We start from the raw sequence: 19,327 nt of genomic DNA, 5'->3' as shown, positions 1-19,327 counted from the left end.
CATTTTGAACGTGGTCAAACTACATGAGCTCTTAAAAGTAGAATTTTCTCCAGCTGATAGCAGAAGGGAAAGTCAGAGATTTGAAGTATGAGAAATACTCAGGAATTCAAGGCTGGTTTGAAGACAAAGGGTTCCACGTGAGAAAGAATGTGGCTGTCATCTACAGGTAGTGAGTAGCCTCCTGTTAACAACCATCAAGGAAAATGAGGTCTCAGAACTACAATTGCAATGAACTGGATTCTACAAGCAGCTCTAATTTGCTTGTTTTAAGGGCTAAATTGCATCTACCCAAAATTCAGATGTCGAAGTCATAATCGCCAGAACCTCAGAATGTGACTTTATTTAGAGATAGGATCTCTAAAATGGTAATTAAATTAAAATGAGGTCTTTAGAGTGGGCCCTAATCCAATATGGTGTCCTTATAAAAAGAGATTAGAACACAGACACGTGAAGAGGGAAGACCTTGTAAAAACCCAGGGAGAAGACAGCCATCTACACACCAAGATAACTCAGAGGGAACCAACTCTGTTAACACCTTGATCTTGGACTTCTAGCCTCCAGAACTGTGAGAAAATACATTTCTGCTATTTAAGCCATCCTGTCTGTGGAACTTTGTTATTGGAGCCCTAGCAAGTTAGTACAGCTAGGAAGTGGGTTTCTCCCTAACCAGGCTAACACTATGATTTTGCTCTTGGGAGACTATATCAACTTCTGACCCACAAAACTGTGAAATAATAAATGGGTGTTTTAAGGTGATAAAATTGTGGTGATCTGTTATGCAGTAATATAAAAATGATATAATGTCCTAAATTATTAATTTATCAAAGTGTCATTTAAATATTTTAGAATTCTATTTTAAGGTTTTTAAATCTTGAAAAATGTCAATTTAAAGTAATTGGGGTGGAAATTCATCTGGTTTTAGAATTAATAGAGTTTTTCAAATTTGCAAATATGTTGACATTTTCCCCTGTGGTATAAACAAAGAACTATCCATAGAGTCATGCAATCTGTGTTGCCATAAACTAAGTTTATGCTCAGGCTTCTTATGGAAGGTGGTGATGTGACCCTAAATCCGGCTTAAATTGAAGTTAAGTTGGATTTGCAAGAGTGTGGAGTACATCAAACATGGAGTCAGGGTACATGATTCACCAGCCTTGAGAATTAATGCCTACCCTACTGGGTTTTGGACTTGTTTGGGATCTGTTACCCCTTTCTTTTGGACCATTCTCTCTTTTTGAATGGGAATATGTACCTTATGCTTGTCCTACCATTGTACCTTGGAAGTAGATAACTTGTTTTGATTTCACAGATGAGACTTTGAGACTTTGGATTCTTGAGTTGAAACAAAACTTTGGGGTTGAAATGAATGTATTTGTATAAGAAAAGGACATAAGTTTTGGAGGGTCAGGGCAGAATGCTGTGGATTGGATGCTCCCTTAACCTCATTGAGGCTTAATCCCCACTGTTAACTGTTGAGGGTGAGAAATCCTATTATGGTAATTGAAAGGTGGGGCATTGAAGAGGTGATTAGATTCTGAGGACCATGCCTGGTGAATGGATTAAAAATGGTGGTCAGGGGTGTGGTTCTGAGGGCTTTAAAAGAAGAGCACATGAGAGGTTAGTCTCTCTTTCTGCTCTGCCATTCTTGCCATGTGACACTCTGCATTGCTCTACAGTCACCTCACCAGATGTGTTCCCGGGACTGTGGACTTCCCAGCCTCTGAAACTGTAGGCAATAAATTTTGTTTTATTCATAAAATACCCAGTTCAGTGTATTTTGTTATAAGCAACAGATACAGACTAACATAGGGAGAAAGAGTCAATGACTACAGTGGGTAGAGATTTGAACCAGAAAACTGATAAGTTAACTTTTTTTTTGAGAATTTAGATAAAATATTTTTATTATGTTCTGAAAATATTTAATATATTCATTTGGGACCTGATTGTTCAATGTAAACAATTAGTGCTTAGGCCTTATTAAGTAAATTATGATGCACTTTTAAATGTTTTACATAAGAAATAAACTCTCATTATCTTAGTCATACAAACTATTTCACTTATCCAGGTAGCTTATACTGGTTTCCCTTAGAAGGAGTAGCACAGTTATTTAAGAATAGATTGAATTATCTATCTTCCTCAATAGATTCTAAGTTCCTTGAGGACAAGGACCGTATAATTAATCTTTTAGAAATGTGTTTATTTTATTTTTTTAATTGACAAATAAAAATTATATATTTTTGTGATGTACATGATATTTTGAAATATACATACATTGTGGATTGAATTATTAAATTGAACTTCTTAACATATGCATTACATCACGTTTATCATTTGTGTGTGTGTGTGTGTGTGTGTGTGTGTGTGTGGTGAGAACACTTAAAATCTACTCTTAACTATTTTCAAGTATACAACACATTGTTATTAACTGAAGTCACCATGTTTTACAATAGACTCTTGAATCATTTCTCCTGCCTAACTGAAATTGTGTGTCCTTTGACTAACATATCTCCAATTCCCCCCACCTTACTGTTTAATTCTTCATAATTCAACATATTTTAATTACTTTTATTAATTATTACTTTTTAAAGATGAACCCAGAATATTACAAACTTTTGAATGGACTGAAAACAAACAGTTGATCCCCTAGAGTGAACATACCAAGCATCCAGGAATAAAGTCACCTATGACTTGTAGATTTCTGAGAATCTCTCTCCATAATGCTTTTATTGCCATGAGGACAGAATTGTTCCTTCCTCAGTGGTTGATCTACTGTACCAAGTTAGAGATAAATTTGTAGTTTTAGAAACTAAAACCAATCAAGGAATGATATTATTCATAGTATGAATCACAACTGCAGAGGAGATGATTGGGGCCAAATGCAGAGTTTGTAGGGCTGTGAAGGAATATATGAGCTTTTGTCACATACTGCAATTTTGGAGTCTGAGTAAGCAAGCAAGTCATAGTCATTGATTAAAATGGCATGTCTGTCTAATTTTTCCTAGAAAATGATTTATTTTTTGACTTATATTCGAGAATAACTCATTTTTTAAATTTCCTGACCGTTATTCACTTACTCATTAGTTTGATAAATTTTACTTGACTATTACCATATGTTTATTTACTTTGTGAATTATTATGTGTAATTACTCATTTCTCATACTCTGCATTTTGAATGTTTTCCTAATCATGAACTCTTCTCACCAGATTTCAGGCAAGAGAAAAAATCATGAAAGTGAAAAATATAACTGGCTATTATGAGGATTAAAGACAATTCTCAAAGAAGTTTGGAATGATAGCAAATGAAAATCATTGACTTACTTTTGTTCACTGATGTGTTATCATCACCTGGAATAGCACACAGCAAATGATATTTATGGAAAAAGTAAATGGGAATCTGAATTACTTCTGTGCTTTTTTTCATTGCTGAACTTGAATGGTTTTCCATATGTATATTGATTTATGTTTTCTCTTTTGTGAATTTTCTATTCACATTCTTTGCCATTTTGCTGATTAGTGTTTTTATTAACCCTTAAAACATTATATATTAAAATAGTAAAACTGTGCCATAAATGTTGCAAATATTTCTTTAAATGTATTTTTTAAATAATAGAATACTTATTCGATGTAAAAAAAAATTCTTTAAATCTAGAAAGACTTTCCCTGTTCAGAGACCAGATATTTACTGATACTTTCTTCATTTAAAAATATATTATTTTTAAACAGTTAATCCATTAACCCATTTGGCATTCATTCTGGTGTATGCTTTGACATCATAATCTAAATTGATTCTTATTTGGTAAAACAACCAATGTGTTTAGTTGTACGAATTCACTCTGGCTGTTTGAGCAGAAAAGGAATTTATTAAGTGGATATTGGATGAGTCCCAAAATCAGTCACCGGGAGGTTTGGAGAACCAGTGTGGAGGCTATGCATATAGCATAGTCCAATACTATGCTGGAAATCTGTTCTCAAGGTGGACCCACTGCCACTCCTGCTGAGCACTGGAACCTGCAGTTCACACAATTGAGACCACTGGCATTGAACATTAGACATTCCAGCCACTTGGAGCCCAGCACACTCAATATTGCTGCAAAAATTGCTGCCACCAAGGAAAATTCTCCATGTTCCCTTATTCTTTGGTGTACTGGCCTCAATCTTAGGGCAAGTGTGTTATCTGCTAGAATCTAGGGCACAGCTCATATCCTCGCTCAGGGAGGTTGGGGAAGTAAATACCTGCATTTTCAATCAGTGAAAGACACTGATTTGAGAGGCAGGGTTTTTTTCTGTCTCTCAAACTTGTGTGGTAGAGAATTCTCCAATCACAAAGGTGGGATTCAGATGTTGTATTGGTCTGTTTCTGTTGCCTATAACACAATACCTGAAAATGGGTAATTTATAAAGAAATGAAATTTATTTCTTACAGTTTTGGAGGCTGGGAAGTCCAAAGTCCAGGAACACATCTGGTGAGGGCCTTTTGGGTGGGAACCCTCTACAGGGTCCTGTGGCAACCAGGGTGTCACATGGCAAGAATGGACTGAGCAAGAGAGCTAATCTTCTCCCAATCCATTTGTAAGGGCACAGTCCTCACAATTTGATTACTTCTTAAAGACCTCACCTCTTGAATACCGTAATTGGATTTCACACCCTCTTAACACTGTTACAATGGAGGTCAAGTTTCCAGTACATGAACTTTTGTGGGATATATTTAATCCATAGCAGATGCTGAGATTATGTAGTTCTCTTTCTTGAAACTATAGGTTAATACATCATTATATACATTAAACATACTTGCAATAAACTCTTCTTAGTTCATGGGAAATTTTGGCTTATGGGGAATGGGGCCATTGATACAAATATATACTATCCCTGGTATAGAGCTAAAAATATGACCTTTGTGGTATAACTGCTGGATTTGAATTCCATCTTTGCCATAGTCTAGCCTTGTGATCTTAAGCAAGTTAATTTATATCTTTATTAGCCTCAGTTTATCTGCAAACTGGAGATACCAATATCCACTATATTAGCATGATGATTTTGATTGGAGTTGATGACAACCCCAATAGACATCAGATTCAAAAGCTACCTCTCGGGCTGGCTGGTTAGCTCAGTTGGTTAGAGCATGGTGTTATAACACCAAGGTCAAAGGTTCAGATCTCCGTACTAGCCAGCTGCCAAAATAAAAAGAAGACATACAGGAATATAAGATACACCCCAACTCTGTGTGAAGCTTATTAATTATGCAATTGTCAAACATACACAAAATTAGAAAGAATAGTTCACTGAATCACTCTGTTTTTCACACAAATTCCATAATTACAAAGATTTTGCTACATTTGTTTTGTGTGTTAAATTCACATGTTATGTTTGGTTGAAAGTTAGCTCTGGAGAGTTTAATACGTGTGTGTTCAACTCTTTTGGTAAGAATACTTCAAAGGTAGAACTGGATGCTTCATATTATATCAAAGCAGAAAGCCTACATCACTTGTCCCACTTTAATGATACTAAGATTGATCGGTGAGTTCAGATGGTGACAGCCTGATGCCTCTATTATAAAATTCCTCATGAACACTTTCACCTAATAGTTTCATCCTCTGATGACTTTTCCTGTCAAATATTTTATTAGGAGTCATAAAATTGTTATTTTTCTAATGCCTTGCACATTTATTAGTTGAAATAATCCTATCATTTAGGGCTATTTGGTTACTCTAAAATACAGAAATATCAGAATAAAAGCAAGATAAATGCTCAATATTTTATTTTAAAAGCTAATCTTCAGAATAAGGAGTCGGTGTCCTAGTCACTTTCAACGGTGTTCAGTAAGTTTTTGATTTGAGGAGGTGGGGCAAAGGGGAGCAGCTTTCTCTCTTTTACATGGGTTTTTATGCAATCGATATGTTTTAGTCAATTACATTCAAAAACTGATGCTCAGATTGTTCCATCTTCGGCCAATGTGACCTCCTTCATACAGATCCTGTGTTCTTTTGATATGACCTATTGGTCATGAACCACATTGGACAGCATACCAAAATCCAGTGGGAAGTCAAATTCTGAGTATATGGTAATTTTCAATAAGTTATACAAAAGTATGAAATCACATAGCTAAAATGAAATTTATTCATAGTGACACACACAGCCAATAAAAAATACCAAATTTACTGGTAAATTCAGTCCCATACTATACATAGAGCACATATTGGCACTGTATCTCAATGCATATTGGTGACTAAAAGAGCAATCCACAGGGTAAAATAAATGTGTGCAAATTTACATAGAACGTGAAGGTGAGGAAGTATCTCAGTAAATATTGGTACAAGTTAAATAGCAAAATAAAATAAATTTGCATGTATTCCTACATAGGTAACAAAAATGTGTTAAAAGAAATCATTTGAAATAACTAGTACAAAACCTACCTAAAGCAAAAAAAATCATTTTGAAGCAATTACAATGCCATTCTCGTGCATACATTAAAGGCAAATACATTCTAAGATATATATATATATATATATATATATATATATATATCTGGTGAGGGCCTGCTTTCTGGTTCATAGAGGGTGCCTTCTTACGGTGTCCACAAATGGTGGAAGGGGCAAGCTACTTCTTTGGGGTCTCTTTTAGAAGGGAACTAATCCCATTACCTCCTGAAGGCCCCACTTCCTATTACTATCACATTGGTAATTAGGTTTCAACATATGAATTTGGGAGGGCACAAACATTCAGACCATAGCAATTATGATATTTTATTGAGTACTATATTACTATGCAACTCAAACAGGAAAATGTAAGAATTCTAATGGAACTTTGTGTTTGGTGGAGATCATACTATGTAGCCAATAGCAAGCAGTAAAAGTTTTATCATCTTCAAAACCTAGAACACAATCATCCTCAAAACTATAAAAATTGTCAGTCAAAACTATAAAAATTTTCAGTCACGAAGCTTGATAGTCTGTCATTTCTGTAGGAATTCTGTGGCCTTTGTTTTCTTTAAAAGTGGCATTTCTTTAATCAGAAACTAAGTCATCACTATCTTCAAACTACTATTTTGTAAGTACTATTACTGTGTTCCTTTGAAAAATCTAGACCAAACTTGAATCTAATGTTATAGTAATACCTCATTATTTCTGAGTGATGAATTATAGGAATAATAAATAATAAACCTAAATATAAGGAGAATAAACTCAAGTCTAATTCTGATGACTTGTTTGGTTTGTGGCTTGCTGTGTTTAATAAAAACAATAATAAAAACCTCTGAAAGAAAGTGAATTTCTTTTTTTGCTGTGATGTTTTTGTATTGTTCTGCTTCACTGCTAGAGGTAACATTATCACTGCTGTTATTTTGGAATTAGTGGATTATTAGTCTTTGACAACCACCTCAGACCTGTCAGTTATACATGGCCTTCCAATCTTAATAGGAGGTTTTTCACACAGATAAATTTGCAGTTTTTGTCGTGGAAAAAACTGTGTTTGTACGCAGGAAGATAGAGTTGTTTTCTTCATAGTATCCAGAGGTACACATTGTCAGGGGAAGTCATATACACTCTAGGAGCATTCACATTAGCTCTGTATGCAGTGAGTTCAAACTTCTGTGTTCCCTAGAATAGTATCTAAAATGCCCTCTTTGAACTATTAAGGAAGAATTTAAAAATTACCATTGCACAATCAGGTTCCAGTTCTGAAACTGCAACATATCCTAAGTGTTCATGACTTCCTCACACTCATAAAATTTTACTCTTATTCTAGGGAAATTCAGTGATTCATCAACTTTAATGCAAGTTGACTGTTCTCATTTACCATACTGAATCTCAGGAACAGTGCGTTAAGGGAATTTATCAATTTCCTCTCTATGAAGTCTACATCTCCTTAATTCTCAATTTTCTTTTGCATTCTAGACACATAAAATCTAAAAAGACATAACTTTTTTGTAAGTATGCGAAGGAAGACAAGTCACAAGGCAATTTAATTGTTTTGTATGTGTGTTAATATACATTCTTCTTAGGACAGAGGGTATCATATAAAAATTGATGACTTCTGAGTGGAAAAACATGGAAGTAAATTCAAATCGTGCAAATAAAACCAATAAGTAATTTTTATTCTTCTCAGTAATACATTTCCAAAATAAGGGTTCTTAGTGGAGTGAACTTTGACATAGCAACATATAAGTCATCTTTGATCTTGAACTGATTATAAGTATTTGTTTTTCGTTAAAAGGCAAAATTTCTGAAAGTCCTGACTTAAAGATGTGTATAACAGCAAAGAGAATCAAAGGTAGTAAGATTGCTTTGACCAGTGAGAGTGAGTAGATGTTGGAGTGAGCTGATGTTAGAGCATGAAGGTTGAATGAAGCTTCTCACGTTGAATTTGGGTCACTTCATTTCCTTAGTTCGCAAGGCAATGGGGTCATCTTTGATAAAATTTACACTACTAATGCCATTTCATCAAGGAATCTATTGCAAATACCCATTTCAATATTAAGGTCCAAGGAGCTGAAGAAACTCTCAGAAGAGGTCTGTAAGGTTTCTGACTGTATTTAATGACTGCCTTCTGAGAAATCAACAATGATTTGTCAGTCTCAACTTTATTCTGTGAAACACTTCCTTTGGCATCTTGGCCAAAAATTGCTCATGATTTTTCAGCAGCCAGGCTTTGGATCAGAAGATTTACCTCATGCACATGGCCAAAAAATACTTGCCAAGTAAGCCAAGCAATGAATGAATTCAAATTCAAACTCAAATTCAAATCGTTCTGATTGGGCTTTTATGTTTCTCTTTTCCTGAGAGGTTTAATCAAGTGCATTGACTTGTCCTTTGGAATGCCAATGAATGTCCTATACTAGAAAAAAATTTTGCTCTTATTCCACATTTTGACAAAATTTCTTAAAAAGGTGGTGACTCAAGTATCTGGCTCTGATGAAGTTGACAACTTTCACAGCAGCAGACAAGACTTCTTTCAGTGTTGTTGGCAGTGTCTTTGGTACCAGTGCAAGCCAATCTGTACAGCAATGCATTCCAGTGTCATGGGTTGCTTCTCTCTTCATCAAAGCAACAAAACTAGATGTATTGCAAAGCATCACAGGTGCTCCATTTTGCACAGAATACCAAAATTTTCTTTCAGCTGAAGTTCTTCTTGGCAAAGAAACAATGTTGACAGTTGGAGTTTCTAAAAGGGACTCACAAAATAGGAATTCTTACAAGAGCTCATTTGCCCTTACAGATGTAAGTAGTTTTATCTGGTTGAGTGCTGAAGGAAAATGATTTTCCCACCATGATTCAATTCAAAACATTAGAAGAGTTGTCACTGATTGGATAATGGGATTTTAAAAAAAAATTCCTATATAAAGATGACCGGTAAGGGGATCTCAACCCTTGGCTTGGTGTTGTCAGCACCACGCTCAGCCAGTGAGCCAACCGGCCATCCCTATATAGGATCCGAACCCATGGCCTTGGTGTTATCAGCACCGCACTCTCCCGAGTGAGCCACGGGCCGGCCCAGATAATGGGATTTTACAGAAATACTTTTGATTTTAATTCTTTGGTCCACAAATCAGCTCAGCAATTTGTGTGGCATATGTGTAAACAGTATCTCTAATATGGCTGTGCTTTTACCTGTCAATGTGATCAGTAACCTTGTAGGTTGCTTCAAGACAAGCTTTGGGTGTTGCAGGCAAATTGATATTTTGGTAAAATAGTGGCCTTTTCAAATTGGGCCTTCTTTTCATAATGAAAATCCACTCTGTCCTATGTATTTTCAGGACAGAAGTCATGGAGAACTGTTAGCTTCTTTAGCTCAGTACCTCCATTGGCAGGAACCGTGGCACATAGGACCACCAAAGTTTTATGTTTCATCAAACCAAAGGGTATATAAACCTCCCTTCCCTCCCTTCCTTCCTTATTTTCTTCCTATTGTGAATCTGTCCCAATAATTATCATAATCATCATAATTACTACAATAGTAACTAATATTTTCTGAGTTCTTACTCTGTGCTGGGTTCAGCTCTTTGGGTTATATGCTATTATTATTCCCATTTTACAGATGATGAAAATGAGGCACAGAGAGTAATTTGTCAAGACAAGTCGTGAATAGTGAGGCCGTATTCCAATCCAGGCAGTCTAGCTCCTAAACTGAACTCCTAATCTCTCTGCAAAATTGTTATTATCTTGTCATGTATAACAACATACTCTGCTACCTTGTACGTATTTGAAATAAACATTATCTTAGTAGTATAATTTTTCTTAAAAAGTTTTTTTTTCCCCACAAAATTTTTAAAGCAACAGCAAGGGAAAAATATTTTTCTTTTTGGTGAAGATCTTCCATGAACCATAGATTAAAACTTGAGCCATAACAATTTCTTGTTTTCAGAATAGTCTTCCTTGTTAATTGGCTGATGCTGAGGCATTGGAACCATTCACTGTTTGGAGATAATAGGTTTGGACTTCCCCAAATCATGGTTGATTGATTACAAAAATATTTCCAGTGTTTGAAATAGATATTTTGTAATATTGGTCACAATATTGTCTTTCTGACATTCTGTGGTTCTCTTTCAAATCTTTTATCAAAAGAAGGGCAGCCCTAGAATTTCTAGAGAGGACCCAGAGATATCTGCATCCTAGAGTGTTACAGAATGGGAGCCTGCTTGATGAGCACAGATGAATACAGTCTGCCTCTTTCTCTCTAGGAAGAAATCCAAATATAGCTTCACAACCCTTTTGAATTCTTATCATACTTTCCGCAGTTGAGTTGACACAATCTGGAATAGAACCCTATAAATAAGTGATGTTTCCTGGAAATGTGTTTGTTTTATTGCAACATAACAACATACATTCATTTTAGGACCATTTTACTAAATTAAATAAATTCCCATAAATAAATTACTTCTACATTTTGAGAGGTTCAAAGACCTCCTGCCTCTTCTAAATTTCTTTAAATTAGCTAATATCAAAGTTAATAAAGATCTTTCATGAGTTTCATTCAGCTTGGTAGAACTGTATTTTTTAAAACAATGTTTTACCATTTCTTTTATTGGGATTGGCCGATGCTCATTTTGAAACTGAATTTTCATAGTTTTTGACCATTAAATTCACAAAAAATAAAATGTCCAAAACAAAAGTCAATTTTGCCGCACCCTGCTCCTCCTGTGGTCTGGCCCATCTCGGGTGATGGCAGCTGAACTCTCTCTCACAGTCCACATGTAATCGTTTAGCAAATCCTGCTGCCTCCATGCTTCCAGCTATGCCCATAATCTGACCATTTCTGACTGTCTTCACCACTACCACCTTGACCAAAGTCACCAACATATCTTACCTGATTTAAATTAGCAGGGGACCATCTTAAATCAATGGTGTTTGCCAGGGAATGGGGGAGGGATGAGGATTTGCTGTTCAGTGGGTATGAAGTTACAATTACACAGGATGAATCATTTCCACACATCTGCTGTACAACATAGTGTCTATAGTTAGCAATATAGTGTTGTGCCCTTAAAAATTTGTTGAAAGGGTAGATCTCATGTTAAGTGTTCTTATCACCAGAAAAGAAAAGGGGGGAAAAAAAAAGCAGAGGGCCACAAGGAAGCTTTTGAAGGTGATGAATATCTTTATTACCTTGATTGTGGTGATGGTATCATGAGTGTATCCCTATGTCTGAATTCATCAAAATGTATCCATTAAATGTGTGCAGTTTCTTTTGGTATGCCAATTACACTTCATTAAAGGTATAAAAAAAATCTTGCCAGCAAATAAAGCACCAGGCTAGAACTGTCAAATAAACAAAAATCTCCCAAACTTGTATATAAACTGTTTAGGCAGAATTTATCCAGGGATGGGTCACTTTTCATCATCAGTTTCAGCTTGTAAATGTAGAGGATTTCTAATCTAGCCTCCCTTTTTCTTCTAGAAAAAAAAAAAAAAAATTAACACCCATAATAACTTTGATCATTCTACTTCATTAACTTCTGGGATCTTCTTTAGTACTCACAGGTTGGTTCTTTGTGCTCTTTTCCCTGTATCTCTCATCTTCTCTTAGGTAATTTTTTCCCCTTCACTCCAATCTTTTATATTCTGGGAGAACTTTATAAGCTTTACATCTGTATTACATTATCTTTTAACATCTAGCTTCTACCCTTCAGTTCCTCTAATGAAGACTTATTGAATGTACTTTTATTTTCTTGCAGTATTTCTTTATGTCACCCATCTTCTTTTCCATCTTTGTTTCTGTCTTTGCATCTGAGCCATTTATCCCTTACCTTGATTTTTTTTCATATAAGAAATTCCTATTGCTTTGGAAGGCATGCTTTCCTTTTCCTTACTTAAATATGAAGCAGGTAGTTTTTGGGTTTTATAACAAATCATTTTCAAAACTATTCATTTGTTCTGAATCATCTTACTTTATTTTCAATCCATGGTGAATTGTTCTCTGTATATTCACTCGTATTGTCCATGAGTGAGGAAAGATTTACTCAGACTCAATGTTTGTCAAAACATAGGGTTTTTGTCTGTTTCACAATGGCCTACTTCCTGGGTTGATGTGCATAGCTTCTGAGCCATTTTTTTTTTTTTTCCGCATTAAACATTCAACCTTTGTAGAACTCCAGGACTGAGATCTACAACCTTTCTGTTTCCCACTGTATGGTTCTCTGAGTCTGTGAGTAGATGAAGTATGTTAAATACTGTTGTCTGCAGCATGCACTGCTGTAAATACTCTTCCAGGCTGTTCCCCAGGCTACTGTGCTGTCCATGTGGGGGTTAGAAGTTACAAAATGACACCACTTATGGCTAATAACAAGAATGCAGTCTTTGAAAGTGTATAAAAAAAGAGGCACTGAAGGAACAAAAAAAGGGAGAGGAATATGACACTGGATGCTCCACCAGGGTAGTTTTGATACATAAAGTTAATGGCTGATCATTTTTCTGTGTGGAACAGAACCAGCATCTGAGTTGTGATCAGGCGGTGGTGGGAAGGTGAGGGTTGGGGTAGAGAGATGTGAGCTGTTTGAAGCTTTCTTCAACCCAATGCTAAAACAGCCAGTCTCCATTTTTGAGTCTGTGAAGCATTTATAAGTCATTTATTGTATTTCTCAATTTTGATACCATAGCATTCTAGTTAGAAATTCACCCCAGCTTCTGGAATAGTGTCTTTCCTTCCATTTTACTGTTGAAGTGAGTATTTTCTACTACAGATTTTTAGGTACATAATTGAGAATTTGGAATAGGAACTACTAATGAAATGTCATTTTTGTTCTGCTGTCTTCAAAAGTTTAAAACATTTTCTTTGTTTCTGAACTAAGAAAAATTTCTAAGAAGCGTCTAAGTTCAATTTTTCTGGATGGCAAATAGTTATAACGTTTTTCCTCCAAAAGACCACAACTTTCTATTTATAGCACAATTGGACTTAAATCTACTAGTCCTGGGCTTCCACAAAACCTGCATCTCCATCCAGCGCTAAATTGCTGCTTGCCCTTTCTCAGGTGCCACGGGGCTGACTCCACAGTGACTTTATAAAACCTGACCCTAGGGTTAGATCCCATTGGAATCTTGGCACTAGCTAATTTGACCATGCCTGACGTCCCATTTTCCTTGCTCATGGCCCCAAATGGAATCTCCTCTGTCAGTTCTTTTCTCCTATTTGCTCCTGTTCATATTATCTTATGCCTTTTCCCCCATGTGGCTACTCTCCTGATTGCTGCACAACGGTACCTTCTGGAAGCACTGTTCCTTAGTAACAAACTCTTCTCTGTGTTCAGTCTCTTCCCTGATTGCTAGAAAGAGGAAGAATTCTTTTACTCTTTTTTGCTTCAACTCTTTAGTAGTCAGCAATGCTACTTCAAATCCTATATAAATACACACACACACAAAAGCTTCACATTAGCGATTAATAAACTCATGGGAAGACCCATGCACTCTAGTCACTTCTGGAATAATGAGTGAGATTTTATAATCAGAAAAAGAGCTCTGCTTCTCAGCATAAAGAGATATTAAAGGAATACTGAGCAAAAGTTAAACAGGGCCATTAGATTCCTCTACACACTTCGATTTGAATGCTACATTCCTGTCTACTTTCGTCACTTCTCGTGACAATGGTCAGTGTGCAGTGTGGTATTGGCACAGCCCTAACTTTCCCAGTTGTCCTAAGCACAGCTGAGGGCCTGAGTTCGCCATTACTTATGTGTTAGTTGGAAATTACAAGAACACTTGCGTGGGCTGGTTAAATGGAAAGTCGTCAGGGATCAGTTCAGTAGACCAACTGCCGCTGCCCGCCCCGCTGATTATAATCTGGACCTGTCTTATATTCCTTATGACATCTTACTTTAGAGTACCCACCTTTGCCTTCTCCTTCTTGGCTGGAATCTAGAGGCTGGATGCTGCTTAGCTGACAACTTTAGTCAGGACCAACTTTGGTCTGACTCTCTACATATCCACTTGCACAGAAGCCAGACATTTGTTATCCTTGATGAGCTAGAAGTCTCAGTACCGCTTGATGGCTACCCACCCACTCCTTGAAACTCTACTCTGTTGATTTCCATGATGCTACTTTGTACACAACTCATGAGTAGGACCATTTTTTTCCATGTTTCCTTCCTTAAACATTGGTGCTTGTTGGGGTTTAGGGAGTGATAATCATGTCTCTTTCCAATGTGGATTTGAACCAATGGAGAGATAGGCATAAGTGGCAGTTAGAGATCAACATACCAGTATTATTACGGTAAGGCTGGATTAGAGCGTGCAGCCTGAGAACACAGTTGTCTTTCTGACAGTATTGGATGGATTTTTCCACACAGTTGCAGGTAGTGAAGCAGGAAACCCTCAGGCCTCCTCTTGCAGGGCAGAGCCCGTCTTAGTAGTATCTTGCAAGAGAAGTAAAAATACGTGTCCATAGGTCAGCTAGTCTGCAGGTGAGCAGACATTGGACTCTGGGCCACACTTGTGCAGACCCATGTTTTGTTTTACAGATCTGGTAAATCACTTCTCCTTTCCTGAAGACCTTTCTGAAAATAGGTGAGAAATATATTTTTAGCTTTGTAGATGGTCTAGCCTGATATGCAGATATTTTCCAGATATATGATTAGTTATCCTTGTTCCACAAGGAATAAGTCATCAATTCCTTATACATTCCTAATGATGGTGACCTCCCATCTCTAACCCTTTATGTTTATACCTAAGCCTTAATGATTGCTCCTTTAGATATTTCATACTTAAGTAGTTCTCATTCCAGATTTTTATTCACATGACATAAACTTTTTTTGCAAAAAAGATATGATTAGAGAGACTTTTATAGAATTTTTCCCATTTTTTAGATTGACAAAAATTATGTGTGTCATCTACAACATGTTGTTTTGAAGTATATATACATTGTGGAATGGCTAAACTGAGCTAATTAACATATGCATTATCTTTCCTACTTACCATTTTTTTGTGGTGAGAACACTTTTAATCTCTCAGAAATTTTCAAGAATACAATACATTGCTATTAACTGTAGTTACCATGCTGTACAGTAGATCTCTTAAACTTACTTCTAGAAGTATTGTTTAAGCTTTGAAAACAGATACTTTTTGAGGATGTTTCTTACACTTAGGAAGCATGTATTCTGTAAAGTTGCTTATATATTAGAAGTACAATAAAGATGATATTTTCTTATTTTTTTGTAAAATTATGTCATTCTTTCTTAATGAGGCTTGTGCTGGGTTACTAATGGAAATAGAATCTCATCAGGCCTCAGAACAATGGCACTGATGGGGCCTTGTATTTTACATAAGTCTGAAGCTTAGTTTGGGAGGGGTATTCTGAAATCTGGGAAGATTTTTAGTTCTGAGTAGAAAGTCTGATAAAACAATTAAGGTACCTTTTAGTATTCTCAGATGAGTCTCAATTGAGTTGGGGAAAGGTTCTGAATTGCCCCCGTCTCCAAGACTGAGAAACTGAATTAAGTTTTAACCTCTTTGACTATAAGGTTTTTTTTTTTTTAAACACCAAGCCTGAGCCCATCCAAGCATATGTAGGACTTTTGCTATTTTTCTCCATGTTGAAAATGCCCCTGCCTGAGTGAGATCGTTCTGTTGATATGCAGCAAGATGGAGACCTGTTTTGCACTAGGCAAAAAGGAATAGACAATGAGCAGTTCATGGTAGTTCAGGCCTGGAAGGCAGGGAAGTACCAGGTGGGTGAATCAATATTTAATGAGCTCCTCCTGTTGCAGTGAATGATTCAAACCCTGTGGGGCAATACAGATTGCTCGATTAGTTCATATTTTCCTCTTCTCGTCATATGTTCATTGTCTCATCAAAAACTTAGCATGGAAAAGTTCTTGTGGGACACTGCATTGGTATGTCAAGTAATATTCTTGGATGTGGGTTAATGTTCTAACTTCTGGAACATATAAATCATCTACCCAATCTGTAATACCATTGAACTTCTTGTGATATTCAGGGTTTCCCCCTTCTAGATCCATTGGATACTTTATAGATGAGCCATAACAACAGATAACTCATGAGTCTCTCTTTTACTGTCTTGGTAGTTAAAAAAATGTCTACTATTGCTAGGATTGAGTTTGATTTTCTAGTGCCTGACATAAATCCAAAATCTACATTCTGCTCAGTTGCTAGATACTATAGTAGGTTGTATAATTTCTCTTCCCACTATCTTTCCAAGCAATCCATTAGAACATTGACATAGTTGCAGAACCACTTACCATTGTCTTCATTAATTAATTCATTTATTTAAATGTATTTATTGAGTATCTGTTGTGTCCAAGCATCAGGGTTGCAAGGATGAGTAAAATATGGTCCCTGACTTTGAGACTCCAATTATTTAGTGAGAGGAAACAGACACAGAAACTAGGAGTCACAAGACAATTTGTTAACAGAGGCATGCACAGAGGTAGAAGACTCAGCTGCCTTGGGATGAGAAAGGGAAAGTGGAACATTTTGGCCACGTCTTAGAAAATACCTAGGGCGTTTGCCAGCAGAAAGGGGAACCTAGGTAAAGGAATATGTGCTCAAAAGTCATGCAGTTATTTGGCCTATGAGAGCATTGTTTGTTTGGGGGTAGATAAGCAACAAGTATTTAATTTAGAAATTCATAAACATGGAATGGCAGGTTTTCTTCCCAGTGGAGTGAGATCCCTAGAGCAAAAGATGGGAAAGAATAGTTCTTATCTTGGGAAACATTGCAAAATCAAGTGAGCTAAGGACAGCTTTATACTTATTCGTTTGGATGCTTGTTTTTCACATTAAGTTTGTTTATTAAGATCTAATTGAAAATTACATCAAGGCTCAAATATTCCTTTGTTTGTACATATATTGTTGAACTGGGATAGCATGACTAGCATAATCTTGGTTTGACCATATTTTTATTTGACTTTTCTTTCCTTCTTCCAGGATTCTACAGAGTGCAAGCAGCCAGACCAAAACCTCTGATGTGGCCAAGAATGAGAACTGGGTGAGCCAAGAGTGAAGGGGCAAGAGAAGTTAGAAGACTCTGTGGTCAGGCCAACAGCATGCTTGGCCCTATTACCCCAGATGATCGCTGAATTCTTCAGAGTAGGGGAACTGGGGTAAATGAGTACTCTTGTACTCAAGAGACCATGTTGGAGGTTTGTGCGGCCACTTGCCTCCACCTACCTTGGATACACTGAGCAACCCAGGGAACAGAGGAAGCTGGAACTTAGTGCTGCTTTGGCTTTCTTTGTATGGTGAATTTGTTTTTAAATCTCTCTCCCATCCCTGAGATTTCTTTCCCTATCCTACTGAAATTGAAATCCTCCACAGAAGTGTGTAAGTCAGATGTTGCTCAGGGGAAAATAGTGGAGAGCTCACTATTTAATGCTTGTTATCATAAAACATAGTTAATATTTGGGGTTGTGAATAAAGTGGATCAACAAATACACTTGCATGTGAACATCGTCTTTGCTGTAAATGTGTCAGCTGAGATGGGAGCATAATAAATCAGAGTATTCTTGAGTTGATTCTACTCTAGCAAGGTGCTAGTGCACTGTGTTTGTAATATAAGCAACAAAAATTTCTATATGAAATATCTTCTAGCCCTTCCATTCTCTATATCTCTAAGCACATTTTTGTTTTCCCTGCATGACTGTAAGGAGGCTCCATAATCCTAATTTCCATAAGCCACCGGTGAAAATAATGCTCATTAATGGCACATTTAATCTGGCCATTCCTTCTCTTATCATTCCTTGCTTAAGAGCAACCATTATTTCTACCCCCCCTGAAACACTGAAAAAGAGAGTGAGAAATAGGAATCAGGGCACCAAGGCACTTTGTAAGAACTGCAGTGCGATGACACACCCTTAGGAAGCAGGATCAGATGAGACACTCTTGGAAGAACTCTGTATATATTAACTCAATTCTTATAACACCTCTGACCTCTAATATATAATCCCCAATTTTCAGATGAGTAAACTGAAGGCCAAAGATTTTAAGTATGTTGTTCAAGATGCAGTGGAGTTGCTGAGGCTTGAGCTCAGACACTCCAGGCTCTCAACCATCATGCTACAAATAACTTGCTTTTAGCAGGAAAAATCACTTTCTTTCATTGAGTTTAATTGGTAAAAAAAACCAGTTATCTTATAAAATATATTTTTGTTTAAATTCTTCTGCTTTTATAAGGAGGACCCACTGAAGTATGCTTACAGCTACTGTACTTTTCAAAGATATGAAACCCGGTGGCTGTGCTCTGTGGTGAACTAAGCATCTGTGCTGAGACTCAAATGACTAACTCGGCTGAACTCACATCTGGTACTGGATGACAGTAAACAACTGCCCTGGCTACCCTCAAGGATTCAGACATTCAATCTTTGCACATTAGCAAATTTCCCCTGCAAATTAGAAATTATGCAAAACAATACAATAACAATGGCTATCACAACTTCCCTATAGAGTATTGAATGGTAAATAATAAAAAGTGCTATGATTGGATGCTCAGGTTCGAAGACAATCTGACACTTACTAGATGTGTTATATTGAAGTCATTTAGCCTCTCTGTGACTTGGTTTCTTCATGTGAAATGAGGATAATAATAGTGGCAATATACAGTTGCTGTGAGGATTAAATGAGATAATATATAAAAAGCACATACAAAGTGCCTGACACGTATAAGCCCTGAGTAAATGTTAGCTATTATTATTGCATTCTTAAGAATGCATATTATAAATTGCTTTTTGTCTTAATTGGGCCATGAGTGAATTCAGCCAATAGAAGCTATTCATGAGCCATTTATTTATACCAGCTATCAATACTCAACCAATTAAGCTGGGGTGATAGATGGTATTGTATATATGTGTTTATGATGTGAATTACGATGGTGGGTGGGTATATCCCCTCACATT

This window comes from Cynocephalus volans, chromosome 9, assembly GCF_027409185.1.
Source record: "Cynocephalus volans isolate mCynVol1 chromosome 9, mCynVol1.pri, whole genome shotgun sequence".
Taxonomy (NCBI): domain Eukaryota; kingdom Metazoa; phylum Chordata; class Mammalia; order Dermoptera; family Cynocephalidae; genus Cynocephalus; species Cynocephalus volans.
This window is presented reverse-complemented; position numbering follows the sequence as displayed.